At 40.2% G+C, this 18,441-nt stretch overlaps 1 long non-coding RNA gene across 1 annotated transcript; it reads right to left on the bottom strand.

Moving 5' to 3' along the window:
- Positions 1-13,144: 13,144 nt before the first annotated feature.
- On the bottom strand, positions 13,145-18,198 carry LOC111819947 (uncharacterized). The gene is made up of 3 exons (XR_002823512.1): positions 18,168-18,198; positions 14,666-14,769; positions 13,145-13,493 (listed from the first exon to the last, which is right to left on the bottom strand). It is a non-coding gene; the product is annotated as an uncharacterized LOC111819947 (long non-coding RNA).
- Positions 18,199-18,441: the final 243 nt, after the last annotated feature.

Genomic DNA, 18,441 nt, shown 5'->3' with positions numbered 1-18,441 from the left:
TTATATTTATATAAGACATATTAAACAGATTTCTGGGACACAGACACTGCTAATATAGAGAGAGCCCCATCTCCAGGGTTTTGTTGTTTTTTTTAGTCTACTTATAATCAGAGAAAGAGGAAGCATTTGCCCACCACCTTCTGAATAAACATAATACCTTAAATCCTTCTGAACTCATGTTGTTCTCTTCATGTGGAATAACTTACTAGCACACTGACAGAGGCACCAGGCCCTTCCACTCATTGTTCTTGAATAATAATGAGAGCAGCAACAATTACATTTATTGAGTACCTACTACAGTAAAACCAGAGAAAGCCAGAACCTGTGTAAGACGGAAGCCTGTCAGAGAAGGAAAGCTCGAATATCTTCCACTAACAGAGAGAGACAGAAAAGTCGTAAGACTGCACACTGTCAAAGGTGGAAAATTTGCAAGATCCAGAAAAACAAGTCAGTCCCATTGAGTTCCAGCTGTCACAGGTGTCACTGTACTAGCCGGCAGTGTTCTGAAAAACCAAACCAAGCCAGTTGCCATTGGTCAATTCTGACTCATGGCAATGCCATGTGTTGCAGAGTAGAACTGCGCTCAATAGTTTTCAAGATTGTGACTTTTCAGAAGAAGATCACCAGGCCTTTCTTCTGAGGCACCTCTGGGAGAGTTTGAACCATCAGCCATTTGTGTAGTAGTCGAGCTCTTAACTGTTTGCACCAAAAGAGCCTGTCATTTATTAAGTCATTTAAGGTTCATTCAACTCTCTGAGGTAGGTACCATAAATCATTTAACACATGAGGAAACTGAAGCCCAGTGAGGGTAAGTTACTTACCCAAAGTCACAGGGCTTACAAACTTTTACTGAAACGCTAAAATAAGCAAGGCTTTTCATTTCATTTCATCTAACTATTAAAGCAATATTATGAGGTAGATATTATTTCATAAATTTCACCAGAAATTGACATGTAGAGAGTTCTGTTTCCAAAATCTTTGCTATTTCCATAATACCAAACTTCCTCTAATCTAACAGAAAAACACAAGTTTTGTTGCTAGACTCAGATTTAGGGATCTCCCACTTAATGTATTATTTTCTCCATAATGCTTTTTTTGGGCAGGCCAAATGATGATGCTAAGCAGGCTTGGGTTACACATTTTATGATGTGCCAGCTGGAGCAGACTCAGCCGGGGGAAAGAAGTTTGTAAGAACTAAATGATGAATCTGTCTGTGACGTCCCAATAGCATAGTACTGATAGCATCCCTGGCTGAGACAAACGTTATATAATATCCACTTTACGAACTACAAAGGCAGTTCCTAATTTTGAAGTAGTATTACCAGATAAACTTTGGAAATCAAGACCTGACACACTACTTAGAGCAATTACCTTCAGACTTTCAAGATTTCCTATTTTCAAAAATTTCTTCTGAGTAAAATAGAACATTTGGTTATGAATAAGGGCGTTCTGGCTATCATACAAATGAGGGGAATATTTGCCACAGTCCTGTGGGAGGGTGCTCTGGCCACCTCTGATGTTTCAGCAGACTATCAAGGCACTCAGAGATTGCACAATCCCACTCCACCCCCAAAGCTGGTTGTCTTTCTGGGTAACTAAAGTTGACATTTTGCAGCTCAGTGTCAAAGATCACAACAACAAAGTGAAATGGCTTCATGTAAAAGTGAAAAACTATAAACTCCCTGACAGTGTCCTGCCTTTTGGTCAGTGGCCAAAGAATGAAATAACATATCTAACCAAAAGAAAAGTCAATTATGAAAATCGTCTAGGAGATTTTAGATCACTTGAGTGTTTTAGAAAAGCGCCTCTTTCCAACATTATTGTTTGAAAACTACCTTATTGAGGGCCCGTGGGCTTGCCTGCTTCAGTAACACCCATTGTAATTGCTGGCAGCTGTATCATGATTTCCAGTCAAAATTTCAAAGCAGAGACATTTAGTTTGGTGCTGTGGATAATGATCAACTTGTGCGGCAACTGAATCTCTAGATGCCAAGTTTCATGGTGAAAAGTAAAAAAGTGCCATCAAACTACGGTTGACATCTGAACGTTTCGAATTTCACCGTCTCCATATCAGTTATCACAGACTGACAGTACTACTAAACCAGGCTTTCCCTTACAACATGTCTTTTTTCTGGTTAATGGCACCCCTGTTCTCCAGTCCTTCATGTTCTAATCTTCAGTCACTTGTGAATCCTTCTTCTGCCTCTCCCAAAACATTTACCATCTAAGTCTTACTCAATCTCCTTCTGATTGTCGGTCTTGTTTGTTTTGTTGATGAATGCTTTTGTATTTAACCATTGAGGTCCTATTTTTTTATTCTAATCAAATTGTACGAATGCTCTCTGTAATACAGAACCAAAAATTGTCATTTTATGTACATTTATATGGTATTATTTTAGTCTTTTTCATTCTTTGAAAGTTTAAAATTTTAAGCCTGAATCAGTTGCCTTTTTTCTTTTTTTTTTTTTTTTTGCTTCGTAGCTTAAAATGTTTCCCTCCCAGGGATCAAATAACTATTCAAATCTATTTTCTTCTAGTTATCCCGTGATTTTATTTTACTTTGTACTTAACTCTTTAACTCTGGAGCTTTCTTGAGGTTATAGCCTGTGGTCATATTTCACAGAAACAGAGAATTACATGTGAAGTATTTTTTTTTCCTAAATGAATATGGGCAGAACCAAGCCCTAGAGATCTACATTTAGTACATCTGAGACTGAAAAATATATATATATATATGTATATATATAAGTAATTGATATATTGTACGTTATACATTGTATCTTGCATATATTAAAGGAAGACTCGTTAATAAACTGTGACATGCAGATGACACAAACTTGTTTGCTGAAAGCTAAGAGGACTTGAAGCACTTACTGATGAAGATCAAAGACCACAGCCTTCAGTATGGATTATACCTCAACATAAAGAAAACAAAAAGCCTCACCACTGGACCAATAAGCAACATCATGATAAACGGAGAAAAAATTGAAGCTGTCAATCCATCTTACTTGGATTCACAATCAATGCCCATAGAAGCAGTAGTCAAGAAATCAAACGACATATTGCATCGGGCAAATCTGCCGCAAAAGACCTCTTTAAAGTGTTAAACAGCAAAGATGTCACTTTGAGGACTAAGATACACCTGATCCAAACCATAGTATTTTCAATCACCTCATATACATGTGAAAGCTGGACAATGAATAAGAAGACTGAAGAAGAATTAATGCCTTTGAATTACAGTGTTGGTGAAGAATACTGAATACACCATGGACTGCCAGAAGAATGAACAAATCTGTCTTGGAAGAAGTACAGCCAGAATACTCCTTAGAAGTGAGGATGGCAAGACTACGTCTCACATACTTTGGACATGTTATCAGAAGGGATCAGTCCCTGGAGAAGGACATCACACTTGGTAAAGTAGAAAAAGGTCAGGGAAAAAGAGGAAGACCCTCAAGGAGATGGACTGACACAGTGGCTGCAACAACGGGCTTGAACATAACAACGATTGCAAGGATGGCACAGAAGGGGGCAGTGTTTCATTCTGTTGTACATAGGGTCGCTATGAATTTGAACTGACTCAATGGCATCTAACAACAACAAATTGATGCAACTAAATACATATAAATAAACAAAAACCCATTGCCATCCAGTTGATTCCAACTCATAGCAACCATTTAGGACAGAGTAGAACTTCCCCGTAGAGTTTCCAAGACTATAAATCTTTATAGAAGCAAATTGCCACATCTTTCTCCCATGGAGTGGCTGCTGGGTTTGCACCATCAACCTTTTGGTTAGCAGCCAAGCATGCTTAACCACTACACCACCAGGGCTCCTTAAATACATGTAAATATAATTAATATAAATATAATCAATAAAATTATTATTTATAGTTTTATTACTCAAATGAGAAAAGTTGAAAGTTGAGGAACAATAAATAAAGTGTAAAATAATATTTGATAAGTATTTTTTTTTTTACAAATTATAATTTGTAATTTCTTACTTAATCAATATACTATATAACCCTTCTATTTCCAATTACTTTTGATTACTACTCTTTCAGATACTAATATTCCGTATGTAAACCAAAAAAAACAAAACCATTGCCATCAAGTCAATTTTGACTCATGACAACACCATGTATATCAGAGAAGAACTGCATTCCACTGGGTTTTCAATAGCTGTGATCTTTCAGAAGTAGGTCGCCAGGCCTTTCTTCCAAGGTATCCCTATGTAAAAGGAAGTCATAATTCCCTGTCTTTACCTCAAGTATGTTAGCTTACCCTAGTTCATCCTCATTCTATATGTACTCTTTCAATCTCCTTACCCACTTTGGATGTCCAAAGGTTACTTTTGTGTCGCTGAGGTGTGTCAAGTTACAAAAAGCAACAACCGGAAGGTCAGTAAGCAGTGACTCTAAAGCACAGAAAGAACAAGGTTGAAATTGTAGAAAGCAGCCATCTTGAGAACAGTGGATGCTGGAACATGGTGCTGGCTTGTTACTTTATTCCTCAAGCTGTTCCAAACACTAGCAGAACGTCTGTTCCTAGATGTCCTCTCTTTCATCTGCAGGCCCTGACTCTCTTATGCAGTATTAACCCTGTAGCATGATGTCAAGAGAGGTCTCTCACTTTAAGAACCCAGAGCTCTGGCCACCTTCTCTAACGTGGCAGAGACTGAGATTTTGAAAGGTACATGGCTCTCAGCCAGAGAGTTCATTTCCCAGCTTCCCTTGTAGTTTTGTGTGACCATGTGATAAAGTTCTCACCAATGAAACATAAGCAGAAGTGATACGGGCAACTTGTGCATCACTTCTTTGAAGGGAAATGGCTTGCTCCTTCTACTTCGTCTCCTTCCTGTTTCATTTGAGCTGGAGCATAAACATGATGGTGATTCAGTTTCCACCATGCAGATGAAGGCAACATTATAGGGTATTGTAAAGCTGCATGAATGAAGGGATTTGGGCTCCTGGATAATCTCATGGAGGAGAGATGCTTACCTGACCCAAAAACCTGCTACCCTCCAGGCAATCATATTTTGGGGGGTCGCCATCAGTGGGAGTTGACTCGATAGCAACTTGTTTTGTTAGAGTAGCTTATCCAGACCCCAACTAACACACTATTCTCGCTACCCTCACTTTCACTTAACCCTCCTCCGAGAGATAAGGGAGAAATATAATCCCAACACATACTAGTGATCCTAGGTATGCCCAAATCGATCTTTCTAATGATGCCATTTTCAGTGATTCCAAGGTTACTTACCATTCTCAGGGAGATGACCCAAAACATTAAAAGAGGCCCTGAGTGGTGCAAACGCTAATGTGCTAGGTTGCTGACCAAAATGTTAGAGGTACACATCCACCCAGAGGCACCTCAGAAGAGAGGCCTTTCAATGGTTTTCAGCTATTGATGACCTTATGGAGTAAGTACAGTTTACTCTGACACACATGGGGTGGCCATGAGTCAGAGTCCACTCAATGGCAACAGTTATTTCTTTTTTTTCACCTAGTCCTCTACAGTGACAACTTTCAATGGTTTCAAGGTGATTTTCTGGATTCTATCTCTCAATAAACTTTAATATTTGTCAGTATTTTCCTACATAAATAATTAAATATTTCTGGAAGATCCTTTCTATTTGATTAATCTATATTTAGACTATCCTACAAAAAATCCAATAAAGGCAATTATTAGTAATAATAATAATAACAACAATAGTGAGACCAGTGATAATTACCATTCTGATAAACAAAACAAAAGGTTATAGAGAATCATGAAACTGAGGCCAGGTGGAAAAAGAATAATAAAAACAAATTCACTAGTGGACTTCTCCAGTTACAAAGGGCAGAGCACACATTTTGTGACTATTCACATTCATCTTCTAAGAAATGTAGTCTTAGACTTTTCTATCTTCTCTCAATGGGGATAATAATCCCATCTTGCTGGTGTACTTGTAGTGTACTGCCTCACTCATATCCCCACCCAAGTGCTCTTGCTATGCTAGAAAGGCAAGGAACACTCCATTGCCAAAACACAGAATAAAGCAAAGGGTAGGAGGATTAAGGGTTAAAGGATTTCACACAAGTCCTTGGCACCAACAGAAATTCACTGCGTGTCCCCTGGTAACATGTAACCTGTTGCTTGGCTATGCTTTTGCTTGCCTGGCTTTTAAAAAGTCACATAAAATGCATTTCGCTTCCATGTTTCATTTTGTGTCAATTAGCCTGGCTGGGTGATGGGATCTAGAAATGGCTGCCCTGATGCTGGAGAGAAGACAGCAATTCCAGGCCTCTTTGTTCCCCCAGACAAAGCTTTGCAGAGAGAGGCTTTCATGGCCCAATGGCAAGTGGCTCTCAGAACGGAGCCCAGGGCCGGCCCCTTCACCAGGGTTTTCATCTGGTGTTCCTGGTTTACAGTCCCTTCCTGTGGCTGCCAGACAAGGCCCACACAGCTTTCTAACCTAATGTCCTTATCCATCCTGGGGCTCTGACATTCAATGTCCAGCTGTGATTACGCCAGAAGAATGGACTCCACAGGCAAGGTTCCAGTGACTGCTCCCAAGAATCATCCCCAGGGAGGGAGACAAATCCCTCACAGATCACGGGGAGGGAGGCTCCAGGGAAAGGCAGCAGAGGCTGCAAGGGAGCTCAATACGGAAATTTTTGCTCGGTGTGCACCTATGATTTGGAGGTTGTAGAAAGGACTAAAGTGTTGCTAATGGACCATTAATGTCTCAGAGAAGAAAATAACAAGGTTGTGTATTTTCTTTTTTTAAACATGTTACAGCTGCTCTCTCATAGGCTTGTGTGGAATGCATATCAACCTGCGTCCCTTCAGCTCTTTCACAGCGGTGCGGCTTTTAATTCTCCTAAGTCATTCCTTCATTCACTGATATTAAATGCCTGGCCTGTGTCAGGCACCGTGCTAGGGACTGGAGAAGGAATAGAAAGTATTTCTGCAGAAGGTTCCCTGTTCTCTGCCCAGTGGTGAAAGACAGCAGCAAGCATATCATCAGAACGCATTTTGAAAAGCTTATACAGAGGTTCAGTGCATAAAAGGTCTCTACAGCGAAAATCTCCACTCTTCCTGACATCCAGTCCAAAGGTAAACAAGTCCTGGTTCTTAGATCTTCAGAGACTAAGAGATTTTACCTTTTGATAAAGCGGTACAATAGAGGGAAGGAGAAGGCCTAGGAGAGAAAAGGTTGGCAGACGAGAAGAGTTACCTCCCATGAGCCAGACATTTTGCTTCTACTGATAAAGCCAAAGACTCAGCTCTTTAACATACTGTTGCCACAGATTTAACTTGTGGTCAACTAAATCATGACCACATGCACCATCCCACAAGGTTTTGGGATTTTTTTTTTTACAAACTTGTGTCAAAACTATTTACATCCATCTTGTACTTTCTCAACTGATTTTTTAAAGACACAAATGATGAACTTTAAAATTTTTTCCCAGTGGAATTTCATCCTATTGGTTGGATTAAATATCTAAACCTGGCTAAATTATTATAAATTTTGCTTCTGACATCTATTATTGTAACTACTCCACTCAGCCTAGGTCATCCGAAAATTTCACGAGCATCCCTTCTTTCTCTTTTCCTCCATCTAATCCATCTACCACACGGCAACCGGAGTGATCTTTCTAAAATAAAAATCTGATTGTCTTACTCCCCATCCACATGCCATTTCAATGTAGCTCTTCCTAATGACAAATGGAATCAAGGCTTGAAGGCCCATGGCAGGTGTTGACGCGATGTGATTTCTGCCCAGTGCTCTGAATGTCAAAGCTAAGAAATTCAATGAAGCACGGGTAAACGGCGGGAGTAACTATGACTCTCTAAAGGTAGCCAAATGCTTCGTCATCTAATTAGTGATGGGCATGAATGGATGAATGAGATTTCCACTGTCCCTACCTACTATCCAGAGAAAACACAGCCACGGGAACGAGCTCGGCGGAATCAGTAGGGAAAGAAGGCCCTGTTGAGCTTGACTCTAGTATGGTACCATGAAGAGGCATGAGAGGTGTAGAATAAGTGGGAGGCCCCCGGTGCCCCTCTGTTTCCCCGTGAGGGGGTGGGGCGGGGTCTGCTGGCCTTGCTTGTACTCTAACAAATTTGAAAACCTAGAGGAAATGGACAGATTTCTACAAACTCACTACCTACCTAAACTAACACACAGGCAGGTAGAACAACTAAATAAACCTATAACAAAAGAAGAGATTGAAAAGGTAATTAAAAAACTCCCAACAAAGAAAAGCCCTGGCCCAGACGGTTACACTGGAAAATTCTACCAAACTTTCAGAGAAGAGTTAATACCACTACTACTAAAAATATTTCAGAGCATCGAAAAGAATGGGATACTCCCAAACTCATTCTACGAGGTCAGCATAACCTTGATACCAAAACCAGCTAAAGACACCATAAAAAAAGAAAATTACAGACCAGTATCCCTCATGAACAGTGATGCAAAAATCCTCAACAAAATTCTAGCCAATAGAATACAATATTAAAAAAAAAAAATCCACCATGATCAAGTCGGATTTATACCAGGTATGCAGGGATGGTCCAACATTAGAAAAACAATCAATGTAATCCATCACGTAAATAAAACAAAAGACAAGAACCACATGATCTTATCAATTGATGCAGAAAAGGCATTTGACAAAGTCCAACACCCATTCATGATAAAAACTCTCAGCAAACTAGGAATAGAAGGGAAATTCCTCAACATAATGAAGGGCATTTATACAAAGCCAACAGCCAACAACATCCTAAGTGGAGAAAGTCTGAAAGCTTTCCCCTTGAGAATGAGAACCACACAAGGATGCCCTTTATGACCACTCTTATTCAACACTGTGCTGGAGGTCCTAGCCAGAGCAATTAGGCTAGAAAAGAAAAAAAGGGCACCCAAATTGGTAAGGAAGAAGTAAAAGTATCTCCATTTGCAGATGATATGACCTTGTACACAGAAAACCCCAAAGAATCCACAAGACACCTACTGGAACTAATAGAAGATTTCAGCAAAGTATCAGGATACAAGATAAACATGCAAAAATCAGTTGGATTCCTCTACACTAACAAAGAGAACTTCCAAGAGGAAATCACCAAATCAATACAATTTACAGTGGCCCCCAAGAAGATATAATACTTAGGAATAAATCTAATCAGAGATGTAAAAGACCTATACAGTGAAAACTACAAGGCACTACTGCAAGAAACCAAAAGACACCTACATAAGTGGAAAAACATACCTTGCTCATGGAAAGGAAGACTCAATATTGTGAAAATGTCAATTGTACCCAAAGCGATCTACAGATGCAATGCAATCCTGATCCAAATTACAATGGCACTTTTTAATGAGATGGAGGAAAACATCACCAACTTCATATGGAAAGGGAAGAGGCCCCAAATAAGTAAAGCATTACTCAAGAAGAACAAAGTGGGAGGCCTCACACTACCTGATTTTAGAACCTATTATACTGCCATGGTAGTCAAAACAGCCTGGTACTTATACAACAACAGATACATAGACCAATGGAACAGAATTGAGAATTCAGACATAAATTCATCCACCTATTAGCAGCTGATATTTGACAAAGGTCCAAAGTCCGTTAACTAGGGAAAAGACAGTCTCTTTAACAAATGGTGCTGGCATAACTGCATATCCACCTGCAAAAAACTGAAACAAGACCCATACCTCACACCATGCACAAAAACTAACTTAAAATGGATGAAAGACCTAAATATAAAATTGAAAACAATAAAGATCATGAAAGAAAAAACACGGACAACACTAGGAGCCTTAATACATGACATAAACAGAATACAAACCATAAGTAACAACGCACAAACACCAGAAGAGAAACTAGATAACTGGGAGCGCCTAAAAATCAAACACTTACACTCATCAGAAGACTTCACCAAACCTGCAGACTGGGAAAAAATTTTTGGCTACAACAAAATCTGATCAGCGTCTCATCTCTAAAATCTACAAGATACTGCAAAATCTCAACAACAAAAAGACAAACAACCCAATTAAAAAATGAGCAAAGGATATGAACGGGCACTTCACCAAAGAAGACATTCAGGAGGCTAACAGACACATGAGGAAATGCTCATGATCATCAGCCATTAGAGAAATGAAAATCAAAACTAAAATGAGGTACCATCTCAACCCAGCAAGGCTAGCATTAATCCAAAAGACACAAAATAATAAATGTTGGAGAGGTTGTGGAGAGACTGGAACACTTATACACTGTTGGTGGGAATGTGAAACGGTACAACCACTTTGGAAATAGATTTGGCACTTCTTTAAAAAGCTAGAAATAGAAGTACCATACAATCCAGCAATTCCACTCCTTGGAATATATCCTAGAGAAATAAGAGCCATCACACGAACAGATATATGCATACCCATGTTCATTGCAGCACTGTTCACGATAGCAAAAAGATGGAAACAACCTAGGTGCCATCAACGGACGAATGGATAAACAAATTATGGTATATTCACACTATGGTATACTATGCAATGATAAAGAACAACGATGAATCCATGAGACATCTTATAACCTGGAGGAATCTGGAAGGTATTATGCTGAGCGAACTTTAGTCAGTCACATAAGGACAAATATTGTATAAGACCACTATTATAAGAACTCAAGAAAAGGTGTAAACACAGATGACAACATTCTTTGATGGTTACGAGGGTGGGGAGGGAGGGAGAGAGGTATTCACTAACTAGAAAGTAGACAAGAATTATCTTAGATGAAGGGAAGGACAGAACACACTACAGGGGAAGTCAGCACAACTGGACTAAACCAAAAGCTAAGAAGTTTCCTGAATACAACGAAACACTTCGAAGGACAGAGTAGCAGGGGCAGGGGCCTGGGGACCAAGGTTTCAGGGGACATCTAGATCAATTGGCATAATGAAGTTCTTTAAGAAAATGTTCTGCATCCCACTTTGGTGAGTGGTGCCTGGGGTCTTAAAACTTACTAAGTAGCCATCTAACATGCATCAATTGGTCCCAACCCACATGGAGTAAAGGAGAGTGAAGAACACCATGGACACAAGGAAAGTATTAGTCCAAGAGACAGAAAGGGCCACATAAACCAGAGACTTCATCAGTCTGAGACCAGAAGAACTAGACAGTGCCCAGCCACCACAATGACTGCCCTGACAGGAAACACAACAGAGAGTCCCTGACGGAGCAGGAGGAAAGTAGGGTGCAGAACTCAAATTCTAGTAAAAAGACCAGACTTAATGGTCTGATTGAGACTGGAGGGACCCTGGAAGACATGGCCCCCAGACTCTCTGTTAGCCCAAAACTAAAACCATTCCCAAGGCCTATTCTTCAGACAAAGATTAGACTGGACTATGGGACATAAAATGATACTCATGAAGAGTGTGCTTCTTAGCTCAAGTAAATACACGAGACTACATGGGGAGCACCTGTTCAGAGGTGAGATGAGAAGGCAGAGAAGGTCAGGAGCCGGTTGAATGGACACGGGAAATCCAGGGTGGAAAGGAGGAGTGTGCTGTCACAGTAGAAGGAGAGCACCTAGGGTCACAAAACAATGTATGTATAAATTTTTGTATGAGAGACTAACTTGAGTTGTAAACTTTCACTTAAAGCACAACAATAAAAAATAGTTTAAAAAAAAAACCAAATGGAGAGGCTTTCATAACTTGCCCCTTCTTTAGCTCCTGACACCCACCCTTCCTTACTTCCAAACTTACTGAACTATTTATAAGCTATCAATATACACCTACCTACCTAACTCTGCTTTTCTTCCTCGGATGCTGTGGTGGTTAATGCTGCGTGTCAACTTGGTTAGGTTATGACTCTCAGTGGTTTAGCATATACTATGTAATCATCTTGCATTTTTTGATCTGATGTGAGCAGTCAATCAGTTGAAAGAGGAGTTTCCTTGGCCTGCCTCCAGTATATAAATGGATGCACTGGCAAAGCTCTCTCTCCCTCTCTCTCCCTCTCTCTCCCTCTCTCTCCCTCTCTCTCTCTCTCTCTCTCTCTCTCTCTCTCTCTCTCTCGAACCTGCACTCTTCTCAGGGCCTGACCCTTGGGTCATGGGACGTACGCCCGCAGAAGTCTCCGGCCTGCCGCTTGACCTGCAGATTTTGGATTCACCAGACCTCGCAATCCCATGAGCCAGCAGAAGTCTCCAGCCTGCCATCCGATCCATGGATTTGGGACTTACCAGCCCCCACAATTGTGTGAGACATTTCCTCACAATTTTGGGAATCATTTCCTTGAAGTAAATCTCTCTATATATGTTTACATATACTTTTCACTGGTTTTACTCTTCTAGAGAACCCAGACTAAGATAGACGCACTTTTCTCCCCAATCCACCTAGATAGTTACTATTCCTCCTTCAAGCCTCAGTCACTATGTAGCTGCTGTGGAAGCCTTCTCTGGGAAGACCCCCCGTACTCTCCTCTCCAGGCTTGTGTCCCAATCTCTCTGCATTCATAGTTTATATACACTCTAATATGCCACTTCTGACATCAATTACCACTACCCATCTGTCAGTTTGTTGTACTGTGGTGGCTTGTGTGTTGCTCTGATGCTGGAAGCCATGTGATCTGTGATGTGAGCTGAATTACAGTGACACACAAGACATATCTAGTCTAAAAAAGCATAGCCTTGGAAAAAACAGATAATAAGCAGGTAAACAAACAAATAGGGAGTTACAAATTGAGATGTGTGCTGTAAAGGAGCCAAATCAGGTTCTAGTACAGCATGAAGGGGAGTTGGGAGCTAGTTTAAATGAGGTAGTCAGAATCATTGAAGGCCTTTCTGAGGATGGGATCTTGAAGATGAAGACCAGAAGGTTGAGAAGCCAGCTAGTGAAAGCAGAAGGAAAGACATCCCAACCAACAGAGACACCCTCTGCAAAAGCCTAAGGCAGGAAATGTATGATTATTGCCCTCTTCCAGAAGATGAAATTGAGGCTAAGTGAAGTTATGGGATTTGCCCATTGTCACATTCAAAATCCCATCAAAGTTGAGATCACATCCAAATCCTGACTGGTACGGAATTTATTATACCACACCATGTTGTGGATCCAAAATGAATGGGGAAATTAGAAAAGTGGTCAGTCACATGCTCGTGAGATTAGCTCAGCAGCTGCCCAGTCTCAAAGGGCTGTAAATCTACACTGGTCATGTCATCTATGCATGAGGATAGATAAGGGATATGAAAAGTCCAGCTCTTTTTAAAAAGTTGTTCCAAAAAAAATTGAGATTACTCCTAATTTCTATTTCAATGTATGTTCCCATAATGTATTAGCCAGCTTTCACTAGGTTGTACTGAAATAACAAATTACTCCAAAATTACAGTGTTTACAAATATATATATGTATCTATTTTGGTTACCTTATATGTTGTTGATTAGCTTGCAGTTGTGTTCCATGTCCTCTTCATTATATGGCCCAGAATGAAGGAATTAGCCCCCATAGGACATTCTGGTCTCTTGCCTAATGGAAAAGATCAAGGGCAGAACTATGTAATGGCTCTTTAATCTTCTACAAGGAAGTTTCCTGTCGCTTTTACCCAGACAAGTGGAGGTTGTTGTTGTCGTGCACCGTCAAGTCGATTCCGACTCACAGTGACCCTATAGGACAGAGAAGAACTTCCCCATAGGGTTTCCTAGGCCGTAATCTTTACCGAAGCAGATTAACAGGTCTTTTCTCCCATGGAGCTGCTGGTCGGTTAGAACGCCAACCTTTCGGTTAGAAGTCGAGTACTTAACCATTGTGCCTCCAGGGCTCCAAGGAGAAATAGTTTGACCAAAACAAGTCACATGGCCAAGACCAACAACAGTGAAGTAGAAATTGGTGGGAATATATAATCTTTTCCCAGGGAGGTGCGACAAATACATGGAACAATAATACAACCTACCACATGTACCAAACAGACACATTCAAAATCATTCTCATTTGAATTTAAGATATTCTTAATAGTCATTGAAATATCTAGATAGACAAAGTGTTTATAATTAATATCAGGGTTTCAGTGGAGTTTCTTTAAATTCATCCATATATTTATTCAACAAATAATTACTGAGTGCTGCCATGGCTGAACTCTATACGTCTACTTTTTCTTTGCTCTCAAATTTATACTCCTCTACTTGTAACCTTAAAAAGAAAACCAATTGATGTGTTGTGAGATTGTTAACCATTGCCATAGGGCAACATTTGTAGTAACTGTTAAATGGAGACTAGTTTGTCCTGTAAGCCTTCATCTTAAGTGAGAATAACAGCACAATTAGAAGAGCGTAGTCAATGTCACTTAAATGTGTATGTAAAAAAATTTTTGAAATGGCGTATCTTTGGCTATGTGTATTTTCACCAAAAAAAAAAAAGTTGGGAATTTAGAGGGTTAAAATGTTGTGGGGTTGTTAACCAATGTCATAAAACAGCATGTGTGTTACTGTTACATGAGAAACTATCTGTTCTGTAAGCCTTCACCTGAAGTACAATAAAATATTTAAAAAAAAAAAGAAAAAGAAAACCAAGTCAACAATGTATGAAAGGAGACACTGCCAGGTGACCAAGCCAAAGAAAGTTTGCTTGCAGTACATATGTAAAGGAAACAAAAGGAATTATATACCTTGTCTTAGTGATAAGATGTAAGAACATATGCTTACATTTGAACCATTTTTAAGTCCAACATGCAGACCTTTCTCTTCTTCTCTCTTCCTGCTGTCTTCAAAAATCCCTGCCCAGTACCCTCACTGGTAGCAGAGCCCTACTGCAGCCATAAAAAAAAAAAAAAAAAAGTGTTCATTAGCCATCTCACGTGTGCTAAGGGCTAAATATTTTAAAATATGCTATAAAACTGAAAATAGTGAAAGCAGCAAATGCCCAAACATGTACTAGTCAGAGAAGTTTAAAGGTTGTTAACAAACCTCCAAAAATATATTTTACACTAAGATGTAGAGAACTCAAGCAATCTCATTTGCAGGCTGGTGTCTCAGAGATCCACAAAATAAGAGTGTTGTATGTGAATATTGTACTAGGGGAAACATTGATGAAAAAAAATGCATCTTCTTGTTTTGTCTTATTTTTTACTTTCCAATAACACACTGCAATTGAAGGTTATGGTCCTGAGACTCTTTGCTAGCCAGAACAAGAGATTCAGAGAGTTTGACTCAATGCTCTGAATTTAAAATCCCTTAAGTTCTTCATCATATGAAATGGTATAAGCAGGACTGATATTTAGGTGGCCACACTTATACAACCACACCAATAGTTAAAATTGTGAAATACTTTCATATCTGTCAACAGCCCTGTTCTGAGGCTCTTCCCTGTTAATAAATATCTTGAAATTCACCTCTGGACTGAAGCCTTGATGTTCACAATCAGTTGAAGCAGGGGTGTAGCGAGATGCTCTGGGTCCAAAGAGCCAAATTTAAGTCCCACATGTGCCACTAATTTGGGGAAACTATAATTGACAAACCCCTTAAATGCTCTGTATTTCATTTTCTCCAGTTACGAAATGATAATGGCAATAACAGCTACTCTGTCTACCTGGACTTATGTGACAAACAAGGCTGTGTATGGAAGAGCCCTCTGTACCACAGCAATAGATAATATAACCTCATTGTTGTCAAGTCTATTCCAGCTCATAGCAACCCTGTAGGACAGAGTAGAACTGCCCCATAGAGTTTCCAAGGCTGTAATCTTTGAGGAAGCAGATTGGCACATCTTTCTCCTGCCGACTGGCTGGTGTGTTCGAACCACCAATCTTTTGGTTAGCAGCCAAGCGCTTAACCACTGTGCCAACAGGGCTCCTTAGATAACACACAGGAGGTGTATTATGCATCAGAAATTCTACCAAATGTTTTATATCCTTAACTGCTTTTTCCCACACTATGCTATCAGGGAGAAACTATTAATATTCCTGTTTTACAGGTGAAGAAACCGAGACTGTGTAAGAGTGCCCAGGTCACATACAGGTGGTTAGGCAGAGCTAAGACTCAACCCAAGAACACCTGGACTAGGTGTCCAGCTAGTCAGTGAACGATTAGAAGAGGTATTAAGAATAGCAAGATATTCCTACAATTTTACTGTCAAGAACCAAAATAAGCATTTGGACAAAGGTAATCATGGACACGACCTTGACTGTCTTATAATCATATCTCTTTAAAAATCTGACCCTAGCAAAAAAAAGTGTCAAAACGAAAAATCCAGTTTCTTGCTCCATAGACTATATGCCTTATGTCAGCCTCCTAAAACACATGTGATAGCTCTTTTAACAAAACCAGGGTGAACAAATGTTTTTGATCAAATTTTCCAATTCCTGTACTGCTCTGAGGACAAAACAAGACTAGGTAAGATTCTTTCTGGTTAAAGTGTGCTGGAAGGAGAAGGTCTCATCTGGCAACATCTGTGCGCTTAATGGGAAGGAAAGCACTCTTAAGCATTGAGTCCATATATTTATTCTACCAGTTGGTTTGGCTCCTCATCTGAAGATATGGAGGGTATGGAAAGTCTCTGACCTAGAAACAGAGTGGAATGCAATGAACCTATGTTGACCATAGACTGCAAACAACCACGTTGAAGTGAACAAGGACAAATGGCAAAGAGAATTGTAGGCAAAGCCTATGCTAACCAATGGCCTATCTTTGAGAAGGAAGTTTCGCCATTATGGCCACTTGGAGATTATAACAAGAATCTATTGTTACTTTTTATACTTCTCCCCAGGCTCTATGATGTACATTACCCTAACCCATTCTGACTCATAGCAACACTACAGGACAGAGTGTAACCGCCCCATAGGGTTTCCAAGGCTGTAATCTTTATGGGAGCAGACTACCACAACCTTCTGTGGAGTGGTTGGTGAGTTCGAACCATCAACCTTTCGTTTAGCAGCCAAGTGCTTAACCACTGCACCACCAGCGACCCTTATTCTTTCCCCTACTTCCATCTTACCTATTCTCAGTAAAGATTTGATAAACGCATTCCCTAGGGGTAAAACAACTTATATAAGTTTCACGGTGCTCTCCTTCTCAGAGAGATTGTCATTTTAATGGAGAGGGTGACTGCTGCAATAAAACTAGTCATCAGCTAAAGAAGTAGTGATGTGATTAGTTGGATCACGAATCTCTGATTAATGGATCTGAAATCACATCTTATTTATGTTGTCTACCCCGTCCAACCTATTTTACTCTTTGCTACCTCATGGAGAGTTTCTGATAAGCATCAAGCTTACAAAATAAAAGTATAAAGGAAGCCCCAAACAAACGAACCATTTCAAAATGTCTGGGTTGTTCTCAGTGCTTGAAATTACCTTACTCTTTTCCCTCCTGCCTCCTCCAAAGACATATCTCAAATATCAACACACACATGAAGCCTTCCCTGACCCCCTCTGGAGCCTACTCTTCGGTGCTCCTGTGGTGCTGTGAAGATTTGTCACCCTATAATTATTTGTCTAAAAATCTGCCCATTCATTTGTGAGGTCCTAAAGGATAGGATTCATGGCTTTTTCATCTCTGCCAGGCGGTTGCTAGCTTAGTGTCAGGCACACTTAACAAAAGTTTGGAGAATGATTAGGGGATGTACACTGGAAGTAAGCCCAACAGTTTTTTGCCCTACATAGTTTCAAAAATAAATAGTAGACAAGTGTTAATTTTGGTGAAGGGTAAGACAACACACTGTATAGGGGAAGTCAGCACAACTTGACCAAGGCAAAATAGAAGCTTTTTTAATTTATTTATCATAGAAGCTTTCTAGACATATTCAAACACTTGTGGGACCAGGTTACTGGGGATGAAGTCTGGGGGCCATAGTCTTGGGGGGCATCTAGGTTAATTGGCATAACATAGCTTGTAAAGAAAATGTTCTACATCCTAGTTTGGTGAGTAGCATCTGGGGTCTTAAAAGCTTGCAAGCAGCCATCTAGGACACATCTATTGGTCTCATCCCATCCAGACCAAAGGAGAATGAAGAAAGCCAAAGACACAAGGGAAATATCAGTCCAAAGGACCACATGAACCACAGCCTCCACCAGCCTGAGCCCAGAAGAACTAGATGGGGCCCAGCTACCACCACCAATCGCTCTGACAGGGATCATAATAGAGGGTTTCCAACAGAGTGGGAGAAAAATGTAGAACAAAATTCAAATTCACAAAAAAAGACCAGACTTACTGCTCTGACAGAGACTGGAGGAACTCCTGAGACTGTGGCCCCCAGACACCCTGCTAGGTCAGAACTGAAGTCACTCCCAAAGTACACTCTTCAGCCAAAGATCAGACAGGCCTGTAAAACAAACAATAACACACATGAGGAACATGTTTCTTAGTCCAATCAAGTTTATGAGACCCAGTGGGCAACACCTGGCCAAAAGCAAAGACAAGAAGGCAGGAAGGGATAGGAAAACTGGACAAATGGACACAGGGAACCCAGGGTGGAAAGACGGAGA

The sequence above is a fragment of the Trichechus manatus genome, unplaced genomic scaffold, assembly GCF_000243295.1.
Source record: "Trichechus manatus latirostris isolate Lorelei unplaced genomic scaffold, TriManLat1.0 scaffold00022, whole genome shotgun sequence".
Classification (NCBI taxonomy): domain Eukaryota; kingdom Metazoa; phylum Chordata; class Mammalia; order Sirenia; family Trichechidae; genus Trichechus; species Trichechus manatus.
This window is presented reverse-complemented; position numbering and strand designations above follow the sequence as displayed.